This window comes from Lissotriton vulgaris, chromosome 9 (assembly GCF_964263255.1).
Source record: "Lissotriton vulgaris chromosome 9, aLisVul1.2, whole genome shotgun sequence".
Classification (NCBI taxonomy): Eukaryota; Metazoa; Chordata; class Amphibia; order Caudata; family Salamandridae; genus Lissotriton; species Lissotriton vulgaris.
Window position 1 is genome coordinate 489,932,783 of NC_141697.1, and position 13,182 is coordinate 489,945,964.

Genomic DNA, 13,182 nt, shown 5'->3' on the forward strand with positions numbered 1-13,182 from the left:
TGTGCCACCATCAATGCAGTTGGACACTACAGAACCTGAAATCTTGTTTGAAGACCACACCATACCTGGAAAACAACGGTATAATCTGAGGCCAAGAAAAACGAACTAATAAAAACGAACTAATAAAGTTCTCCTTTCCCCAAGAACAATTTTTTGATTGTGCAGCTCTCTCGCCCAGGGAACTTGCTCATTTTTGATTTTCGAACTGCCATCCGGTTCTGCTGCTAGAGACGCGGTTGCTAGTCTTTGGAAGTGCAGCTGGAGACGTTTAGGTCGACAGTTCTGGTTGGTCTAAGGGAATTACCCTGGACTGAACAGAAGCACTCCTTAGCAGAATCAATCTCCCACCGCGGGCAGCAACATAGAGGATGGAGTTTCCAAGGGTAGAGAGACCTGCTAGATCTACGAACTTTGAAAAGAAAATATGCATTGTAATGGCGAGAAAACAATTTTTTATAATATGCATTTTAATGTTGTGTAGCATAATGATGTTTTTGATTGGCTATACTCTATTAACATTTCAAGTTACCTTTGTACATAACACTCAGCCCACACCTCCTCCTACTGTTTCCCCGCATTCCTTTCACCCTCTACCTGAACACGAGTCTGCCAGAAGATTAGAATTTGTAAATAACTCATTCATCCAACTCCTACACCAGCACCAATCTGTAATGAACACCACGAACTGTTGGGTGTGTGGACTTATGCCACACACAACAGATAAGGGTATTCCGTATTTTGTCCTGCCATTGGGCTACCATGGCTCTCTGTGGGCACTCCGAGCAATGTTCCTGTTTGCCCTCGAACCATATGTTCCGGGGAAAAACTCAAGCAACAAGGCACTAGTGGCGGGAATTAAAAATATGAGTAGGGATGTCGACACATACAAAACGATTCCCAGAGATGAATTGACGCCTTATAGTCTATGGAATGTAACTCAGTATGGGATTTCCTTAGCTGAAAGCCAGAAAGCAAAGAAATCCTCCCCCATCTGGATAGTACCCCATCAAGGTCACCTATGTCTGCAGGGAAATGGCAAAAACCCTAGAGCTCAGTTAGGGAAGAGTGTCTGTACTGAGACTTACGTTTTCTCATCTCAGACCTCCCCTTCATTTTTGGCGGCTAAAGGTACCTACTTCGTCTGCCACGACAGAGCGTATACATGGTTGCCCCCTGACTTCTCAGGCACATGTTTGTCACGTTTCTGCTGCCACCCACTTACACGGCCGGTGCAGATTACCATCGGACAAGGACAGTTAGGGGTGTCGTGAGTAAAGACGACACTGCGGAGCAGGAGTTTGGAGACTTCGCAAAGGGTTTTCTGCCATTTTGGGGGCCTATGGTGAACAGCAGGAACATTCGCCAATTGACGAGGGTAGTTGAATCCGCCATGACCGAAACGGCCGGTGCCCATAGTAACTTGACTGCTGAGCTCCAGTCGGACCGGCTTCTGACCCTTCAAAATAGGGTTGCCCTAGATGTCATACTTACAGACCGTGTTGGGGTATGTAGAGTGATCCAATCCAGTTGCTGTATTTTCATCCCTGATAACGCTCCGACAGTGTACAGGCCATCTCCAAACTGCACAAGATCTCTGATTCCATTCATGTGCACAAAGGGGACTGGTCTTTGCTAGGGTGGTTCTGGGAACTGATATCTGCCTGGGGATGGAAAATTCTGATATTCATTGGGATGATCTTAGCCATTCTGTTCCTGTTCTGCCTATGTGTGCAGTGCGCTCCTGCAATATGTGGCCTCTGTGCTACATCATGTGTAAGGAAGCCTGTGTCAAGGGACGAATTGAGCAACAGGATGATGCTACAGCAGCATCTCCATGACTTCATGAATACAGATTTGGACTCAGATTAGCATGAGTTATTGCCTATATAAGGGCAAAAGGAGGGTCTGTGGTTCTGAAAATTCTGGGCCCTGCTATAATATGGTACCGAGGCCCAACACTCGTGTCGCAAAATATCATCGTACCCTGACGAATTGGTGTCGGCAGACCGGTAATGATTAGGACATTATCCCTATGCATTTGCGTCATGATTGAGTGATGCTATCACCCTTAAATCATGGTTTCCGTCTCGAACCCTCGGGTTCCATTTTGCGAAACAGCATCCATCTTGTGGCTTGCCCTCATATAGTCAATTGATTAAGGCCGAATTCAATCTGAAAGGACACGTCCACTTTAGCTGACTTCCCCATGACCTGGCCGAGCTGACTCCACTGCCTCCAGCCAAACCTGTTCAGGCGGTTCCTCGCCCAGTGGCCGAGTAAGATAGCATCAAGGCACTACCTACCATAAACCATTCACTAAATACAAACCATGTTATCCACACACATACACCTGTCCCTGTTTCTTGTTTATGGCCAGTTTTACGATGAGGAGGTGCCCGATTTTATTGGGGTTTCATCGATATCTGATGGGAGTTCTGGGCCTGGCTGAGTAATCCATCACAAACTGGACTCACGAAAATGTGGATTTGCCATCATGGTTTTGCTTTTTCATTATTGTGGAAATATGTATATGACCGTATTGTAAACTGAAGCATTCTTGCCTGCAGCTGTTATTTTTGTATTAAAGGAGAAGGATGGCTCTGTAAAAACGAACAGTCTCCTGAGAATCTACATCCCGTGCTGTACTTCTAGGACGCTTGTTACTTGGTTGCAGCCAATAAAACTCGATCTTTGACTTCACCTAGAAGACTCTGTGTTTCTGTGGTCCAGAACAGGAAGAACTCAAGAGGTATTTGGGTGTTTCCCCTGGCACCACCGGGTTCCTAAAAACCCGGCACCTCAGTGCCTCAAGGCCCTGTGGTCCCTGCCGGCTCCCCACCTACTCCACGAGCCGGCATTGCTTTTGGACAGATGGAGCTGCAATTATGAGGACCTGAGTTTTATCATTCAACAACGGTCCTAGACAGGAAAGGATGTATAGGCTTTAAATAATTATAGGCCACAATATGCACTATAATAAGTAAGGTGTCCAGCCGGACCCTGAATTTAATTGATGTTAAGGATAAATGAGGATTACACAAGGACATATATGAAGTGGGACACAGTCCTGTATCCACAACATATAACAAGGCTAAAACACAACATACATAGGGTCAACGATTATCAGGCAATCTTACAATTCTTGAGAAACTAGTACAGAAGGGAAACAGTTAATCTAGCTTTACTCATGTAGTGAAAACAAAATAAAGTCACACAACGGAGCACTATTGTTTAAACTACACTAACTGTTGACGGCGTTTCGATCCTATTAAAAATCAGGACAACCAATGACAAGCCTGAAAGTGTGAGCCTAATTGGATTGGATGCAGGGATGGCCGATTGGGATGCAGCAGCCACGGCGGGCAAGGGTAATGATCCTTCCACAGCGGGAACAGAGGATAAGGGTCCCGGTGTGCTGGAGGAGTGAGGCCCGAAGGGCAGGAGCTCACGGATTAATATCCGATCCGATCGGAGTCAGAAAGTTCGGCGGACCCGGGAGGGGGGGGGGGGGGCGATGAAGGTCTTGGTAGAACGGAATTTGTGCGAATGGGGGGCCCGTGAAGGCAGGTCAGGGGCGTAACACAGGCCCCCGCAGCCCCCGCGTTGCGGGGGGGCCTCCCCCCTCCAGGGGCCCCGAGCCGGCCCACTCAATACATCATGGATATGGATATTAATGGTGCGCTCTGCGCACAACTGTCTGAGGCTCTTAATTGATTGTTGAACGGGCCCCGGCTCTTGCAAATGGTGCGGGCTGGCCCCGCCGGGGCCCTGGCCTGAGGCTAGTTATAATGGTGTGGCGGGCCCCGGCCGGGGCCCTGTGAGGATCTTGCAAATGTTGCGGGCGGGGCCGGGGCCCCTGAGGCTAGTTAGTGGTCCTGGGCCCAGGAAGGGGCCCCGTGATGCTCTTAACAAATTGTGCAGGGCCCCCGTGAGGTTCTCTTGCAAATGGTGCGGGGCCCCGTGTGTGTCCCGCAGACACGGCCCTTCAGCAGGCGCAGCTGTGCGCTGCGGCGTTTTGACTTTGCACAGGCTTCTCCCTTTGCTCTGGTGCCAGGGTTCGTGGCACTAATCCCCTGGCAGCGCTGGGTTTCGGAGGCTAGCGGCGGGCACCTGCACCTCGTGTGACCGACCTGAGCTCCAGCTCCCCCCTTTCCATTCTTCCGTCCACAGTCCCAGACTCCCATTAGATGGAGGGCGGAAGTGAAATGAGAACGGCCCCCGGAGCGTCTTTCAAGCACCCGAGCCTCTCTGGGAATTGTACAGTTAGGCGGTATTAATATGCCGTGAATAGCGCACTGTCGGTATAAAATATCAGTCCGGGCTCTAGAGAGGGGGCGCCCCGGCCGGGGGCCCGAGGCTCTTTATTCATGGTGTGCAAGGCTCTCTTTATATTGAATACATTTCTGGGTGGGTTTCACTTTCTGCCTTCCGGCCCTGGGACTAGTATGCGCGCGTTGTTCAGGGTGGGGGGCGGGGACAGGGCTGGTGACCAATGCCTGGCCCCTGATTTCTTTTTGTCATGACTGGCAATGTGCGTTAGAGACGAGTAAGGTGTGGCATCCAAGAGAAGACCCAGCAGCAACGCTCCTACGCAGGTCAGGACTGTCCAAAGTCCACTGCGTCACCGGCTCGGCCTTTAGCCATAATTTAAATTATTTGCACCCCGGTCCCCTACCTGACTAGCCTAGTGGCTAGCCTTGCGCTGGCTGCATCCTCTCTGCCAGTCCCGCTTGCGGCCTTCCCTTGCGCCTAACAGAACTCTGAGCGGCAGCCTGCAGGCCAGGCCCAGGCCCCAGACCTCAGGTCAGTTGTCAGGTGAGCCTGTGTCCGAGCTATGCTGTAATGTTAATATCCCAGGGGGCGCTCTCACTCCCCCCTCCCCTCAATGTTCGCTAAAACAAATGTGAAATCTCCTTTCCCACCCTACCTATTCTCTGCAAGTATACTGTGGCCATCAATTTGCCAGTTTTCATTCACCGGGCATTGCAATGTCGTTCTGCCGCAGCGTTGTCGAAAACGCATGATAATTCGGTAATCCTGGAATAATATGACAGTGTAGCCACTGAGACTGTGAGGGGAGAGCGGGGGAAGGAAACCACTATGTAGCAGCACGTTGCAGCAAGTCCTGATGTATTTTTCCACATTAAAAGTAAATGGGTCGGGGAACAGCATTGTGCCGATTGACTTCTCTTTGCCGGGGGCAGTCAGACATAGAGCAGTGCGGTGCTACTGATGCTTAAACGCTTCGAGATCAGTCAGTCAGGCGTCTCAGCTGTGGAGCATGACGTGAGCTCCGTACCTGGCTTCTCCGAGTGTGCCTACCCATTCTCCTCTCTTAGGTATTGTTTACTGCCTCCCCCGCATGGTGTCTGCTTACATTTAAATTTTCTCTTTCTTTGCTTTGTCAGTGGCCTTGAGCCTGGCGTTGTCTACAGTGTTAGTCGCGGTCCATTGTGAGAGTTTGGTCCTGACCTCCTGTCCGAACATGAGAGTGACGGGGCTCTCTCCTGTCATCAAGTGCTGGGTGGATCGAAATGCGGCAGGATTTAGCACAGTGCTTTCTCAATCATTACTCCTTCTTCTGTGGCTCTCTTCACAGTTCATTTTCGGATGTTCAGGAATTTTTCGGCAACTCATTTGGCCCGTAACAAAGGCCCCCGCGGTGCGGGGGGAGGGGTGGCGAGCACCAGGGGCCCGCAGCGCACAGTACACTCACTGTAAGGGTCCGTCTCTGGGACCTAGCTTTAAAGTTATGCCCGTCGCTGTTGTTCATTCATTAATTATATGGTGCACTCTGCATGTGCGCTCCAGGCTCACCTGCTGAGCCCCTCTCTGTGGTTTGCAGTGGTCTGCAGTGCCAAGCAACTTGTAAGTGAAGAAGTTGCTGGTTTTAATTATTGTCATGCATTCATAATCACTTTAAAGTGCGAAGCGATGTTTCAACTTATGTTAAATGTAAATCTTGTGTTTTTCTTCTTAAGGCTTGCAAACGTGTATTTATTTAATGCTTAGATTTATACTGACACTTTCTGATATGTGGGGAGGAGTTGAGGACAGCACAGGTGGATAGACGTGTAAGAATGTGTGAGTGTGGAGAGTGTGTGAGTGGAGAAACTTTCTAACTCACTAGGTACTCCCATAACAGACTGTGCTGTGCCAAGCTACGATTATGTGGTAGAGAGCCCCACACCTCCGTGCACATACCGTGTGTGTGCAAGCCCACGCTTTTTGTGTGGTGAAGAGCGATGCAGTCTCAGGGTCATCACCGAATTAAACAGCTCCGAAGTGGACACAGGCTATGCCCCCTTTCTCCACCACTCTGCAAACGCACCTCCTGGCATTCTAAGTTGGAGCATTAAGTCCCCTTAAATACTGAGGGTCGCTGGGGGCCAACTAGCCCACCAGGTACCTCCAGTAAGCGCCACACAGCTGGATTGCAGAGAGGTGATCTGAGGGCACGCCCCTTTTTAGACCACTCTGCAATAGCACCTCGTAGAGCACTGTTGCTTGGGGGATGAAGTCCACTTGTGTTCCTAGGTCTGACCGGCACCATCGAGCCCTCCAGGCGTCTCCGATTGCTCCATTCTGAACAATACGATTCTGCCTCATTCCGGGCACCAACTGATGTTGGAAATTGACTCCTCGGGGATCCCAGCATGAGGACCTGCCTCAGTGGCGTAACGAAACTTGAGGGGGCCCCCCAGCAAAGTACATGGAGGGACCCCCCTCCCGGCTGCCCAGCTCATCACCTAACTCTTTGCCCTACCACCCTAAATTCTGGTATATTTTGATTCGAAACCTACAATTAACTTTCACTAGGGCCTTACAGAGGAGTTCATGCAAATCACAGGGGTACCCCAATGCATAGTGTTCCCTAATGTATGTAGGTGTTTTCACTGTATTCTACATGTCTTTTAGCATAGCACTGGCTCTAGGCCTGGTTAGGCAGAGTCAGTTACCACCAGTACCAGTCAGTAAAAAGTTGGGGGCACAGGATGACTTTGAAGCAAGGCCTCTTTCTTCGCCTCTGTTGGTTCTTTCTGCGTATCTCTTACAACTTTCTGCACTTTTCTTCGTCTTTCTGGGCTTCTGTTGCCTCTTTCTGCATTTCTCTTGCTTCTTTCTGCGCGCTTCTTCTTCTTTCTTCACGTGTCCTACCTCTGTAGGCATAGTTAGAAATTAGCATTTAAAAAACCTTTGAAATTCACTGAAAACCCATAGGTTTCAGGGACGTTATAGTTAGAAATATTTATTTAAAAAACCTTTGAAAGTCACTGAAAAAAAACCATAGGTATCAGGGACGTTATAGTTAGAAATTAGCATTTTATATAAACCATAGAAATTCACTGAAAAAACCATAGGTTTCAGGGACGTTACGGTTAGTTGGGCATTTCACTCATAGAAAACCAGAGAAATGTAGCCGTTATAGTTAGTTGAGATAACTATAACTCGCCACCCTGCAATGCACTGCTGATGACGTCACATATTACACCATTCATGACATGGTCAGTGAAATCACTGATGACATCTCAAATGACATCACTGATGACATCATCCATGTGATAATTTAATGCACCTCCTCACACCCTAATAGAACATTTGATACACCCACTCTAAAATACAAACTACCATTTTCGAAACCATAGGCACACCAATACCAGTTACTACATACCGTCTCACTCATTCCTAGGTCTACACACAAGTCCACTCATTCACCTATTCAGTCACTCATACATGCAGTAACTCATCAATACAGCACTATCATTTGCACTCATTCGCCTATACAGACACTCACAAATCACCACTCATCCATAGAGTTACTCACACACCTAGTCAATCATGAAAAGAATCATTCACACTCCCATTTAGTCACCTATACAGTTATAAACACACCACCTCACTTATTCATTCAGATACAAACTCATACTTACTGTCTCATAAAATCACTGATACAAGGACACACTCATCCATACAGCCACTCTCACAATCACTCACTATCACATATATTGATTTATATACTCCAACACTGACATATACTGCATTTCACATATGTAGTTACCAACACATGTACCACTGAGACATCCGTTCACTCACCAGCATAACCATACACACACTCACCCACCCAAACAGCCCTTCACATATGCACTCTTGAACCCATATACCCAGTGAATTACCCACTCACACATCTAATCACATACCCCCAACCCACCCACCCAGACACTCCGGCACCAATACAGATGCTCAGACAACCAATCAATAACCCATATAGACACTCATGTATCTACTCACCAACCATTTCAGCCACTTGCACACCAACTGACAGACTGATAGAGACATTTACACAGTTTACTCACTAACCCATAAATTCAGTAAGACATGTTTAATCACTCACTTATACAGTCAGTCACAAACCTACTAAATCATCCATTCAGACACTCATACACCCACTCATACTTCAATACACCTTGGCATAAATGTAAATAAATCATATTTATTGTTTACAGAAACACACAGTCACTGGAAGATGTCATCAGTGATGTAATTTGAGATGTCATCAGTGATGTCACTGACCATGTCATGAAGATGTAATATGTGAAGATGTAATATTAAATGAAAATATATATGTATATATCTATACTAATATAATAAAGAGAGAGCCCAAACCTTTGAGGCCGGTAATCTCAGGAACCACAGCACCAATCACAACACCCAATACAGCATTGGAAAGGGCAGTTGCATCAGAAGGACATAGGCTATGCAGACGCCTACCATATACATTTAAAAGGTAAAAGAAGCGTGCCAGCAAAGTAGTCCCTTGTGGGTGTGTCTGCGTTGTGCTGTGGGTGTGTGCTGGGGGCGTGACAAATGCTGGGGGTGTGTGGTACGTTCCGCCATTCATGCCATGTCTCATATTGTGTGCTAATCCCACCCTGCTCCTTTTAAATACCCCTGCACCCCATACTCATAACCCACCCCTATTCCTTAAAATACCCCAACACCCTTAAACACTAACCCATCTTAACCCTATAAATATACCCTGTACCCCAAAACCCAAACCTATCCCTAAACCCTAAAAATACCCCTGTACCCCAAAACCCAAACCTAGCCCTGAACCCTATAAATACCCCTGTACCTCAAACCCCAAACCTAGCCCTGAACCCTAAAAATAACACTGTACCCCAAAACCCAAACCTAGCCCTGAACCCTAAAAATGCCCCTGTACCCCAAAACCCAAACCTAGCTCTAAACCCTTAAAATGCCCCTGTACCCCAAACCCCAAACCTACCCCTGAACCCTAAAAATACCCCTGTACCCCAAAACCCAAACCTAGCTCTGAACCCTAAAAATGCCCCTGTACCCCAAAACCCAAACCTAGCTCTAAACCCTTAAAATACCCCTGTACCCCAAACCCAAAGCCTACCCCTGAACCCTAAAAATACCCCTATACCCCAAAACCCATACCTATCCCTAAACCCTAAAACTAAACCTGTACCCCCATAACCCAAAACTATATCTAAACCCTTAAAATACCCAAACACCCCAAAACATATACCTCAGTACCCCAAAACATATACCCCATACCCATATGTAGGCGTGGTAAAAGCATATAAAATGTAATGCCATGCGTTATAATGGCATTGCCAAGTCATGGTACTTTCGTAATGAAAGTATGCGGAGTGATGGTATGCGGAAAGAAAGTTGCGGAATAATGGGTGTTTACCCTCCCCCGGTAAGTACATTGGTGGCACAGCGGCCCACATCTCCAACAACATACTCATATTTTTTCACCACCCATTTGAAAAATGCACAGGTCTCTCTCATTGATGGCCAGCACCGTCATACACTTTTAAACACACCTCCCGCCACAAGTTCTAGAATTGCGAACTTTAGAGCTAGAGAGCTACGTTCGAATCTAGGCATCAGCTCAACATCCCGTGATTCCAGGCAAATCGCTTTGTCTCCCCGTGCCTACCCCAAATGAATGTGTTCTTCTGTAATGTAAATTGTGCTCATGCCATGTTGTCGAGTTGAAATAAAGTAGGGAAACTCGAGTTCACACACTACTGAGTGAACGCGCACTCTTAAGTGCATCAGCAGTGCACTGTGAATCGGAGCGTTTCACAGGCCTGTCACAGATAAGAAATGCTATCAAAACGAAATCCTACAAAACAATATACTACTGGCCGGCAGCAATTCATACCCGGACAACATCGGGACGGGCTGCTAGTATATATATATATATATATATATATATATATATATATATATATATATATATATATATATATATATATATATATTTATATATACATATATGTTAAAGACCAATAATCCGCTCATCTGAAAAGATCTGAGCACACGCAGGTTAGAACGCTTGCAGACTTTATTTTGACCAGCATTACCTATTGTTCCTTTGGTTTATTTAAGAGAAAAAGGGGGTCTATGACAATAGGAGATGAAACCTGTTATTGTGTATTATAAATTATTCTGTGAATACCAATTATCTATTGGCTATTAACACGTTTTTACACATGGTTTTACCCTAATAATGCATTCATGCAGCAATTTTTATTTTTAAGGGTTTTACAGCAATGAATTGAATATTTACATTTTTTACATATTTATTTATTTATTTATGTATTTATATGTTTTATATTTACTCTCAATTGCTGTGAGTTATGTGAATATTTACACAACCCTTAGGGCTTTGTCTCATTTCGAATACTGTGATCAATGTAATGTTGATGAGGCAAAGTTCTCTCTATGTGCAAACATAAGCATAGTATATCTTCTATGTCAGTTAGCATGGCACGTTGCACTTTAAGTATAAAAAATCACTATGCCCTTTGATCATTGTCATGTGATCAAGGCCTCTTCAGACTGAAACGCGTAAGGGCGGCATGGTGTTGAGCACGAATAAAACATAACTGCACCAGTTTTGGGTCTCGTTACGTCTTTTGCCAAATACCTGTGAAGACGTCCCTCTGCCGAGAGTATCTTCGAGATTGCTTCCTCGAATCTGGCAAGAACCCCTCCACGAGTTTGGGCTACACAACAAGAAGCAGTGATCCCGGTTTCGGAATCCCCTTTTTTGCTCCGAGCAGGGGAAGTCGTGAATGCCCCGGGAGAGAGGAAGTGCTGGCTGAGAGGCGGGGAAGTTCGACAGAGTCGTTCCAGGTCGGAGGTCGGTGTTCGCTGGCCAAGGACGGGAGTTACACCGCCAGTACCTGCCTGCAATCGGAACTCCGCAGTAAGTCCCGTGTGGAGTGTGCATGGTTTCCGTTTCGAGATACTGATCGGAAAACGGAACCGACTGTTAATAATTTCCTCAATGTAACACCATGTCCGCGGACACGTTAAAGGGTCGCGTTGAAGCGGCAAAAGGCATGTTTGCCGATTCCCCGGCTGGAGAATATGTACAGACAGTAACTTCAGGCACTTCACAGGAAAGTAATGATAATCTGAAAGAACTATTTAAAGCTCTGGAGAAAACAAGCAAATCGGAAAAAGACAAATGGTGGGAGCCTTGTTCTCTCACAGGTTATCTGGAGGTGGGCAGGATACCTTGGGGTTTAAGAATTATGTTTGCACCATCGTACGAAAATCCTGACCCTCAGGGCCCAATGCAACCTAGAATCATCCTGAAGGTTGCTTCAGATATTACTAAGTATGCGGAGAGTGATCGGATTGTACTCCTGGTGGAGATAGATTGGCTCAATGATAAAATTGAAAAGATTCCTAGCACCCCTCTGAGTGTTAAATACCACGAAGAAATGATTGTACGTCTGAAGTGGGAGGAAGAAATCATTAAGCGACGCAAGGCTTTCAAATTTCAGCAAGACCGCTTGGACTATGAACACGTTCAAATATTTACATTCGCCAAAAAATACGATAACTTAAAAGCCACACAGAAGTCCCCCGCTAGTCCCTCCACTGTGAAACAACCAGCACCTACCAGGGCTTCAGTAGCTTCATCGGTATTAGATGGCAGTTCAAACATTGACAGTGAATCAGACCACGATCTAAGGCGGTCACAGAGGTCGGGGTTTCAGAAGTTTACCCTAGCACAAGAGCTGGAAGTGGTTCAACAGGATCGCAAACAAACCCTACGCTCTGGTGTCAGAAATGTCAGCGCAAACAAACCGCAAACAACAAACGCTCCGCAAGGAAGCGCTGCAACAGACAACGGCGTCGCAAGCAACAAAATGAAAAAAACGCAGAGACAGTGGAAGCGCAAATAAACCTGAGCTACGATAATGCGCAAATGGTAGTCAATTTGACCGATTGCCGTTCACCACTAAGGAAACTTCTCTTCTATCATTGGGCCTATCGTTCTGTGCAGGGAGCAATTTTGACTATGCAGGGACCAAAATTGATCTCTTTAAATATGTGCGTAAACTAAAATTGTGCAAATATTATTGCCTGCATACCAACGCTAATCTAACAGCCACAATACCAGCCTTGGATTCTCCACCTATGCTAACACCTGACTCTACGTTGTTACTTGAACTGTTAGACGTGCAGGAGGAACCTGTTGCATCACTGCCAAACCCCGGCCGCGGTTTGGGAAACATGACTGTCCCTACCACCTTCAAGCCCAAGTCTAAGTTTTGGCCTCTTATGCTCAAGGATAATTTAGACATGTTTCATGAGAAAGTGGCATCAGAACTTAGGACACTATACCTGAAACATACCAAGATCAATAAGAGGCATCACTATCAGGACTTCGAGTATCATATTTTGATTGAAAAATTGAAAAATAAAGAGAACATTATCATTCAGCAGTCCGATAAAGGGGGCAATGTGGTTCAATGGCCAAGAAAAATGTATATAGATGAAGCATTGGGCCAACTCAATGACCGGGACTGCTATAAAAGGATAAATTTGAATGATGCTCAACAGGCCAAAAATGAAATCTATTCAAAATTGATGGCATGGAGGAGCATGGGTCGGATTACAATGGACGAATTCCAGTATATGAAGAAAGAATTTCCGGTTACACCAGCCAAATACTTCATTCCCAAGATCCATAAAAACTGTACCAAACCTCCAGGACACCCCATCATTTCTGCATGCAACAGCATATTAGAAAATGTCAGTAAATATGTAGATTATTTTTTACAAGACTGTCAGAATGTTGCCTTCTTTTGTTTTTGACACAGGGGATTTACTTAGAAAATT